At 44.5% G+C, this 10,741-nt stretch overlaps 1 long non-coding RNA gene across 1 annotated transcript in view; it reads left to right on the top strand.

Annotated features, from left to right (window-relative positions):
- Positions 1-10,741, top strand: part of LOC141578666 (uncharacterized) — a 164,116-nt gene that overhangs the window by 152,698 nt on the left and 677 nt on the right. The gene's annotated exons all lie outside the window — the stretch shown is intronic.

Consider the following 10,741-nt stretch of genomic DNA (forward strand, 5'->3'; position numbering starts at 1 on the left):
CTCTCTTTGAATGACTCATCTCCATTATATTCAGGGTGGAGTAGTGGATACTGGACTGGTTCTGCTGTCTTTCAGCAAGTCTTGCATGGCTGTGTCTAGGATTTCTCTTTCGAATTGTTATATATGTGTCTCCTTTTGTTCTCAGCTTTGGAGCTTCAGCCAACCAAAGGAAAAGTCCAATTAACTAGTCTCTTTCCACAGAATTATGCTATACTTCCTCTCAGATGATCTGTTTCTTTTTTCCCCCTTAACACCAATCAGCGGACACCTTTCCATGCCAGCACATAAACACTTCTCTCATTCCTTTTAATGACCTTAGAGTATTTTAAATCATGGAGCTATCATTATTTAAATACTCAAGCTCTTAAATGTAGCCATTTAGTTTGTTTTTATTGTTTGGTTATTTTGAACAGCTTTGCAATAAGTATCCCTGACATGCATCTTTATACACTTGTTTATTTCCACAAAATATATTTCTAATAGTGGGATTGCTGAATTAGCAATAAACTCCAAAAAATGATTTTTATTTTTTCATGGAGAAATTAAAATGTAGCATAACATTTCCATACAACATTTCTTTACAACCCCTGTTGCAGAAGGCATTACTCTTTTCAGTTTTTGTAGACTGGCAATTCTGATGTGAAAGCAGAAAGTCCTGATGGTAAATCTGATTTAGAGTTGGGAAGATAAAGGCAAGAAAAATGCTTCATTTGCCACCTTTCCTTCCTCTAAATTTTGTTGTACACACACTGACCAACAGTGCTAGACTGAAGGAGTGTCTTAAGGTCAAAGAAGAGACCAGTCTTGGGGGTTTCTAGTTCTTAGCAGGGAGTCCAGAATCTTTGTAGCAGCAGCGTTTGGTGTTTTCTGAGCCAAAATAACCTGCCAAATGCAGGACTGACAAGGAGGACGTTCAAATAAACAGCCACTTAATGGGATGGGCAAGCTATAGATCATGACTGACCCAGACTCCCTGATTTCATCACATACATCATGGAACATAAACTCTTATACTGAATGGTAATAAAAGGTAATATCTCAGCTTCTGTTTTTCTTTGTTATTAGAGTAATACCATTAACATTGTAATAACTTTAAAATACTTTCAACTTATTTCTTTTCCGATTATCAAAGAAATATATTCTCTTTTGAAAGTAGAATAAAAGTGTAAAGATGAAGGAAAAGATTTACCCCATAATCCCACCACCTAGATGTTTATAGAATAAACGCTGGTGTTTGGGCTCTGACTTCAGGATTATTGCCTTGTTTGCTGAAATGGAGTATCACCCCCTGGTGGAAGCTTTGTGAATTGCGGGTCATGCAGGTGATCAATCATTTACTAAGCAAGAAACGGAGAAAAGAAAGTGATAGATTTGTTCACCTTTATTTCAAGACAAACGCTCTTGGAAGATTCAGTAAGAGGTGGGGAGACAGAATGGAAGAAGCACAGGCTTGGAATCAGAGGAGAAACACAAATGTGATGGAGGAAGCTTCAAAAAAAGTTTCGTTCATTTATTCAACTCTCTTGCCATGAAGCATCTCTTCTTGTTACTATTAAGTTTCTTCATATTTTCATTGGCTGAAGTATAGTAAGTTGAAGAAAATGTAAACCCACTGTTTTGATTGAGTAGCCGTTTGGGAGTGAATTGAAAGGTCGGCTCCCCCATTTGAAAATTTGAAAAACAGGTGAAGCTATTTAACTTTTCTAACTTTGGTTTCTATGACTTTAAGAGAGCAAGATGAAAGAAAAAGAAACAAAAACAAATAAACAAACCCAACCTAAACCTTTCTCTCTTTGTATGAGAGTCTAGGTACGGAGAACTGGCAAAGTGGCTGTGAGGAGAGTTTGTGACCCGAGGCCCCGAGAAATGGGATTTATTTGCAGGAGCTAAAAAAGGGGCCCTTGGATGTGGCATGATCCTCTTCTGTTTAAATGGTGCTCTAAAAGGTTTCCGCTTTAATTGTATTGGTCGCCACAGGAGGCCAAATGCTCAGGCATTGCCTTGGCAACCCTCTGTCACAGATGGGGGCCAGGGAAGGGCAGCTGGACCGCAGCAGGAATTTCTGACCTTGTCAAGTTTGAGGGTCTCCCTAAATGTCAAGCTATTTCTGGCGCCTCCACAGGTTGGTGATTGTGCTTTCTGAAGCCCTTTGTATATTGCATTTATTCCTTGCCACAGCAGCTTCAAGTCTGAAAAGTGCAAGCTCGTGCGTGGGACGGGTGCTGCTGTTTCCTCAGGCTGTGCTCACTGCTTGGGAAGCACGCCAATTCCCTGGGGTCTTTGGTTGCTCTGTAGCCCAACACTGGGCCTTGCTAGGCCAGGAGATCTCTGTCAGCTGTTCACGGTGGTGATGGTGGCAGGTTCCCCAAGACTGTCCTGGGAAAAAGTGCAAAGAAGCAATTTCACCCTCATCTCAGTGCAAAATTAAAAAGCTCAGAGATTGGCCTTTGAACCTGGAGCCCCCGGACTCCTGCAGGCCGGGACACGGAGGTGGGATTAGGGGCTGCCGAGCTGCATTGAAATCCTGTGCGAAATCTTGTGTGTATGTGCTTTTTGCCAAGGTCTGTTGTCCTCTAGATTCTCAAAGACAGTCTAGTAATTTGGAAAGACTTCAGAACTGCTCTGCCTTACAAGAGGCAGGTCACGTTAAGACAGCTGAATAAAATGATGACCATTGTGTGGATTTTCATTGCAATTGTAGGAACAAATCCCAATTCCTGGGCATCTGCCATGGTCTAGTGCTGTGCTTGAGACCATGGGGACGTATTCTCACTCTTTCCCCCTTGGTCATGACCATCCTTCCCAGTGGGTGGTATACAGTCTTCTTTCCCTGAGTGAAGCTCTGAGGCTCAGAAAGTGTCAACACCTTGACAGGGTCCTGCAGAGATAGAGTGGCAGAGACGGGACAGGGACCCAGGTCTGGTACCTCGATGATGGTGTCTCTCTGGGGAATCATCCTGGGAAGGTGACATTGCTCAGATGTGGGGTTTTTTTTTTAAACAAAAATACAGGAGAACAAATCCACATTTTTATTTATTTGCTTTTCAATAAATTTAAATCCTTGAGGTGTAACCGCATCACACGGATTCTGGGTCCAATGGCCTTGGCAGGAAGGTTGATGAAGAGATACAAAAGGAGAGGTCAGGGAAGGTCCTGAGTTCAGGAGCTTCTGTCCCTGTGGAATTGGGGTGCAGCCCCTCCCAGTACATGGATGTATTCACGAGCCCAGAAGCTCCTAGAACCTGGGATTTCCAGGGTTTCATCACGGAGGCATGATTGATTGTTAACTCATGTCCAGACCCTCTCCCCTCTCTGAAGGGTGGGGGCTGGGGATGAAAATTCCAAGTTTCCAATCATGACTTAAGTTTGTGGTGACCAACCGCCACTGAGGAGCCACTTAGGAGCCCACCTAGAATCATCTCATTAGAACAGAAGATGTGCCTAATGCTCCTATCACTTAGGAGATGACAAGGGCTTTCGGAGCGCTGCGTCGGGAACCAGGACCAGAGGCTCCATGTTAGAACAAAGGATCCTCCTAGCACTCCTATTTACAAGGGTTTTATTAATTTTTGTGTGTGTGTTTGTGTGTGGAGGAAGGTAATTAGGTTTATTTATTTATTTTTAATAGAGGAACTGGGGATTGAACCCAGGAACTTCTGCAGGCTGTACCCTCCCCCTCCTACAAGGGTTCTGGAAGCTCTGTGTCAGGAACCAAGGGCAGAGACCAATACATACACTTTGTTTCATTTCACACTCGTCCAGCTTCTGCACCTTCGTCTGTGCTGTTCTCCTGCCTACAATGCCCACTCCTCGCTTCTCTGCTCCCTTAATTCCCTTCAATTTTCATGACCCCAGGGATGGTCCACTCCTGCCATGGAGCCTGGTCTGGACACAGAGCCCATGTAGGAGTGGACTTGGCTTTCTCCCACCGCCTCACGTGTGGATGCCCGTGGAAGGCAGAGCCTCCTCAGTTCGCTCCACGTGCCCAGGCCCAGGCTGGTGCAGCCCTTGGTCAGTTTTTATGGAGTGAATGTATTGTCCACGTTGGTGCTCGGAGAGAAACTTCCTATGCCTAGGTTTTATTGAGATGAAAGACTTCCTTTATCTTGATTTTCTTGGAAGGAAAAAAAAAATCAAAGAAATAAACCCTGAAACAGCTACAGTTTTATATAGAAAGCATTATTTCTGAGAGAAATGATTTTTTTTTCCTTCCTGAAGGAAAATTTAGAAATTGTAGCTCCTGGTGGAATTAAAGGAATGAAAATGAAGTCATGCATAGATTCATGGCATCTGAAGAACTCTGTTTGGGACTCTATTTTGCTAACTTCTACAGTTTGGGATAAAAAATTCAAGCTTATGGGCCCAGTTCAGCTTTGCAGTCACCCATATCCCTTGGGCTTCTCCCCAAATTGCATTTTTTCCCCTTAGATTCAGTCAATTATTTGCCTTGGAGCAGATTTGCTTTTCTGAGAATTTCTGCACAACGTGACTCTTCCAGTGGTTTGCTGGCAAAGAAACCCTTTGATTTCAACCCAAAATGTCTTCACAGATCATTTGGAAACCAGAGTGACAGGGAGATATCTCGCCTCATCCCTTCCATCATGTCAGCCCCTCCTAATTTATCCTTCCTCCCCCTTTTCCTTTTGGTAACTGTAAGTTTGTTTTCTACGTCTTTGAGTCTATTTCTGTTTTGTAAATGAGTTCATTTGTCTTATTTTTTTTGATCCCACATATAAGTGATATCATGTGATATTTCTTTCTCTTTCTGACTTACTTCATTTAGTATCATAATCTCTAGGTCCAACCATGTTACTGCAAATGGTATTATTCCTTTCTTTTTTATGGCTGAGTATTATTCCTTGTATGTATGTATATTATATATATATATAAAATATATATATATATATATTATACATATATACCACATCTACTTTATCGATTTATCTGTTGATGAACATTTAAGAACCGTGCCTCTTTGATCTAGCCCTTCGCATCTCAAGGCAAGTCCCTATTGGTTCAGGAAGTTTTCACTGACCTTGGAATGGCTAACATCCGAAGCAGTGAGTGTGGAGTGTGTGTGTGCATGTGACACAGCTGGGTGAGTGCGCCTGGGTACTGGTGCTGCTTGCAGCAGGAAGACATGGCAGTGGGCAGAATAGGGATACTTGTGTGTATCAGTGCTCCTACCACTTTGGGATGCATCTTATCTCTTTATTCCCTGTGTATACCCTGTTATTTATCTGGGAGTAGAGCGGCTGTCAAAATGATACCATTAGTTTAAATGATACCCTATTTTCCCATGTACCCCATTTCTCATTATCTTCCAAAGCAAAAAGGTGAGATACAGTGCATATGGTAAACTCAGTATTTAACAACTCAAACCATGAGCATTTTCGGTGCCCGGTTCCTCCTTCATTCCTGTCTCCCCGCCCTTTTGCAAGCCATCCTCGTGGTGGCTTTTCCTCTGGCCTGTGCCTTATCCAATTCCTGCCCATTCTTCAAAGGCTCATTCTGGTCCTATGACAGCCAGGAACCATCTTCCAACAACTCAGGCCACCATCTAGTGGGCCCCAAATGCTTGCTGGTCTGGGAAAGGGCTGTTCCCCACGATCACTCAGAGGCTTTTAGAAAACAGCAATGTCCAGGGTCCTGTGCCTCATAATCTGATCAGTAGCTCTAGGGTGGCACCTGGGCATCTGTATTTTTAGAAAACTCCACAGGTGATTCCAATGCTCACTTAGGGGCGGGGGCCCATAGCTCCAGAGGCAAAGGGTTATATTCAGTGTCCGGCTGCTTTCTGGTTGGCCTTGTGGTCAGGAAGCCACTGAAGACAGGAACTGGCTTCATGTCTCTCTGGTCTGCCCTGAAGAGCCTAGCTGAGTTTGGGACAATCGATCTCAGGAGTGTCCTAGAAAAATCACAGAGTCACATCCACTGATGACTCTCGAGTTTGTGTCCCCAGCCCAGGCTTATCCTTTGGGTCCTACTCTTACATAACTCTGCCGAGTATTAAGCTGGTGTCTTGCAGCCCCAATCCCTTCTTTCTGGTCTTGGTCGCTGATGCTGAGGCTGGGGCTCTGCAGACAGCGTTCCCTTTCCTTTCCCCCCTCCTTTCCCTTCCCTTCCCTTCCCTTTTCCTTTGGCCAGCTGGCTCCGCTAGGCTCTGCTAGCAGAGGCACCAGAGGAAGCCCCAGACTGGAAGCCTGGGAGGGGAAAAGAAAAGAGCCTCTTTCCGCCTTGCTCCTTCTTCTGGGCGGCATCACTGCAGCAGTGGTCCGTCCTAGGCTGTGGCAGTTTGGCCGTTGCTATCAGCGTTCAGCTTTCTTCCCCTCCACTCCTAGAACCGACCCCTGAAACACTGCCAGAGACACCAGCACCAGCCTGGCAGTGACTCTTGCTCAGAGATCTGGGTCCCAGCTCAGCAGGGCTCCTCCTCTGAACCTCTGGTTCTGTAAACCCCAACCTCTTCCCTTCATTCCCCCCGTCTCAGGGGTGACAGTGGCTCCTGTGATGATAGTTGCCACCTCTGTGTTATCCCAGTGTCCCTTTTCTGTCCTCAGTCCTCCAGCATCTGTTGAACCAATCCTGTATTGAGTTCTCGCTGGTAAAATGACTGGTGTGGTTTCCATTTTCCGGACTGAATCAGACTGATACAACCCCCACCTGCCACTAACTGATTCCACTCACTAGTCCCTCAGGCATCTTCAGTCATCCAAGGCAGAGCTCTGATGTTTCCCCAAAACTCGTCTATTCTCCCCGTTTGGATCTATCATCCACCCCCAGCGCTCAGTCCAGAATCTTTGACACCATCCTGATTATTCTCTCCTGCTCACCCCGACACACCCCACTGGTCAGAAAGGCTCTTGATTCACCCTTGCATCTGTGCCCCCAGCCCGGGTACCACACTTGTGCTAATCATCCTCTTGTCTTTTCACTTGGCTCCCCACAACACACTTCCCACACGGAACCAAAAACTATACTACTCAAATATAAAGAGGGTTGTGCCTGGCTTACAGCTTCCTGAGATGCATGCCCTCTGTGATGGCCCACAAGTTCTGCCAAGGCCATTTACCCACCCTTCTCTCCACCTTGTTTCCTGCAATCCAGCCCCTGGGCTGTGTTCCTGTTTTTTTTTTTTTTTCCTGCCTCAGGGCCTTGGCACCTGCTGCTGCTCTGTTTGAAATGCTTTCCCCCTCTGCTTGTCACATGGCTGCTTCCTCCCCATTCTTAAGGAGACAGCTTTAAATTCACCTCTCTCAGGGAGCCCTTTACTGACAGCCTCTGTCCGTTTGGGTGGTTATAGCAAAGTATCACAGACTGGGTGTCTTATAACAACAGAAATTTATTTCCCACAGTTCTAGAGGCTGGAAATGCAAGATCAGGATGCCAGCCTGTTCAGGTTCTGGTCAGCTCTTGTCTGGGGTGTGGAAAGGGAGTGAGCTAGCTCTCCGACCTCATCTTGTAAGAGCACTAATCCCACTCACAAGGGCCCCACCCTCAAAACATAATACCTCCCAAGGCCAACCTCCAAATACCATCACGTTGGGATTAGGGTTTCAGCATATGCATTTGGGAGGACACAGCATTCAGTCCACTGCACCTTCTTTAGAATTGATCCCTCCCAGCTCCATGCCCCTTTCCTTCCCAGCACTTTTCACCATGTCCAGTCATCTATATATTGTCTTTATCAGTCTTCTTCATTAGACTGTAAAATATGTGGGGCAGGGACCATGTCTGTTTAATTCCCCACTGTGTTCCCATAACCTTGCACCTAAGTCTCATTATAGACGCATTAAATGAAGGAATCTAGAGTGAATATCAAATAGAAAGAAAGAAAGGAAGAAAGAAAGAAAGAAAGAAAGAAAGAAAGAAAGAAAGAAAGAAAGAAAGAAAGAAAGAAAGAGAGGAAGAAAGAAAGAAAGGAAGAAAGAAGAGGGGAGGTACAAAAAACTACCATTTCCACCTATTTATGGGACAGGGAACTATATTCAATATCTTATAATAACCTATACTGGAAAAGAATCTGAAAAAGTATCTGAAAAAGAATATGTATTTATCTGAATCACTTTGCTATATAGCTGAACTAACACAACATTATAAATAAATAAAAAGTTGTTTTGAAAAAAATAAAATAAGATGCATTTGAAGAATAAAAAAAGGAAACTATATTTATTTAGCTGGCGACTTCACTAATATTCTACAAGCTGTTTTCAAGTAGACACTGCCACTCGTTATCTGTTCCTGCAGACATAGACCCTTCGCTAAAGGAAGACAGGTAGGGATGTTGAAATATGTAGACACACAGAGAGATGACGGCTCAACATCGTGGTGTATTTATGAATATACCAACATAGTATGTTTATGAATCTGTTGGTTATAGTTGGCATGTATACATTTATGTACTACTATGCACATATGTGTTTGCACTTTATAAAACTTCATCCTCTTTGGCAGCATTTGTAACTTTGTAACATGCTTTCACGTGTATCACTCATTTGAATCTGACAACAAATCTCAGAAGCAGGGAAAGCAGCATTATTCTCATTTTATTAAAGATCCATTATAAAATATCTAGTCAAACCATATCCCATATCATCCTATAGACAAAGAAGCTGACACCCAGAGTAAAAGAGGGACTTGCTCAAGATCACACAGTGAGCCAGTGAAGAGCTGGTGTTAAACCAGATCCGTAACTCCCTTTTTATATCTCAGGAAGGGCCCTGGGAAGGGGCACTATGTGAATCATAACCTCAGAGACCAAATGACATGCAGGGGTTTCTGCACCAGTAAGAAGTCCCATCTTGCATTTCGAAGAACAGCTCAGCTACTGGTTAAGTGGACCTTTCGGAGAATCTCACCAACTGTCTTGGTCGCTGAATGCAAATTGACATGTTCTCTAGAGAGGCAAGATCCAAGATCAGGGTGCTGGGGCTTCTCTGATTCTTTTTTTTTTTTTTTAACATTTTTTTTATTGATTTATAATCATTTTACAATATTGTGTCAAATTCCAGTGTTCAGCACAATTTTTCAGTCATACATGGACATATACACACTCATTGTCACATTTTTTTCTCTGTGAGCTACCGTAAGATTTTGTGTATATTTCCCTGTGCTATACAGTATAATCTTGTTTATCTATTCTACAATTTTGAAATCCCAGTCTATCCCTTCCCACCCTCCGCCCCCGTGGCAACCACAAGTCTGTATTCTATGTCTATGAGTCTATTTGCAGCAACATGGATGCTCCTGGAGAATGTCATTCTAAGTGAAGTAAGCCAGAAAGAGAAAGAAAAATACCATATGAGATTGCTCATATGTGTAATCTAAAAAATAAAAATAAAAACAAAAACAAACAAACAAACAAAAAAACCAAAGCGTAAATACAGGACAGAAATAGATTCTCTGATTCTTCTGATTCTGTCATCCTTCTTGGCTCTGTGAGCAGGTGTGATCATTGTAATGCAAATTTTGTATCATTTTTTTTTAGTTTAATTTCATTTTAGTTTAGCCGTAGTAAAATCCCTGCTGGCATGTCATTTAATTTGCTCCCCGTGCTAATGATGATTCTGAAGCCTTTTACAGAAATGATTATATGGTAATACCAAATCTGATGGTGGATTCAAGCCATCATTTACAGTAATAGGATCATCACGAAGCTCCCTTGGGTATTCCTTCTTATAATACTGTCGGGGGGCGGGGCAGGAATCTGCTTGGCTTCATCTCACATTATTAGAAGATCTTCACTAGGGACCTCTCACAGGGAAAGGGCCTCTTCTGGCTCTGATGCTGAGCCTCTGGGCAAAATAAAGGGTTGCAAAGACATAGTCCTATGCATGAAGCGAGATGGGCCGGCCACACCTGCCAGCGGGACAGCTCATGAAAAGGATAGGATTAGAGGAGGTGGAGACCACTGACCGCCTGGCCCTTTCCATGCCCTCTCCCGCTTCTGTGTGTAGACCCTCATCATGCAAACTGGCACATGGTGGGTGGGGCTCAGAGAGGGGTCATTCTGTTTGTCTTCTGGGGTAGTTCCTCTGTCCCTGGGACTAACGTGCACGGAGGTTCCCTAAGCCAGCCACTGGGACAGAATGAATGAGATGCCGTCTCTGCCCTAAAGACTGGGGACTAATGAGAGCTCCTGAGCATCATGGCCGGAAGAGATGTCTCTATGGGGGATGGGAGGGGGAGGGGGAGGGGGCTCTTAGTGAGAACCCAGGGGAGAAAGGAGGGATCACTCCCACCTGGAGAATCAGCAAAGGCTCCCAGAAGAGTGGTTGAGCTGGGTCTTAAAAGACCAGTGGTGTTTTCTAGGCAGCAGAGGGTCATTCCAGGCAGATGGGTCCTTGTCAGGCAGGAAACTCTGGGGCTTCACTTTGTCTGAAGGGCCTGGCCAACTACAGGGAGGCTGGAGCTGACACACGACTCCGCCATTCTTTCGGGCCTTGCTTCAGAGGACCATAGCGGGGGCCTCCCCTCAGGCATTCTACTGCCCCTCCTTTGCTCTGGGGACTCGACGGAGTGAGGAGAACAGGAAGTGCTCTCATTCTCTGTGGCTCAGAGGCAGACCTCGACCATGGGGTTAAAGTTATGGGAAGGCAAGTTCAGGCTCAGTCATTAGGAGGAACATTCTAACAATGCTGGCCTTTTACTGTTAAAACAGACTGCACGGTGGGGGCATGAGCTCCCCATCCATCTGTGACGTGCCCCAACACCGACCGCTAGTTAGACCAGGGTAAAAGCA

The sequence above is a fragment of the Camelus bactrianus genome, chromosome 1 (genome assembly GCF_048773025.1).
Source record: "Camelus bactrianus isolate YW-2024 breed Bactrian camel chromosome 1, ASM4877302v1, whole genome shotgun sequence".
NCBI classification, from domain to species: domain Eukaryota; kingdom Metazoa; phylum Chordata; class Mammalia; order Artiodactyla; family Camelidae; genus Camelus; species Camelus bactrianus.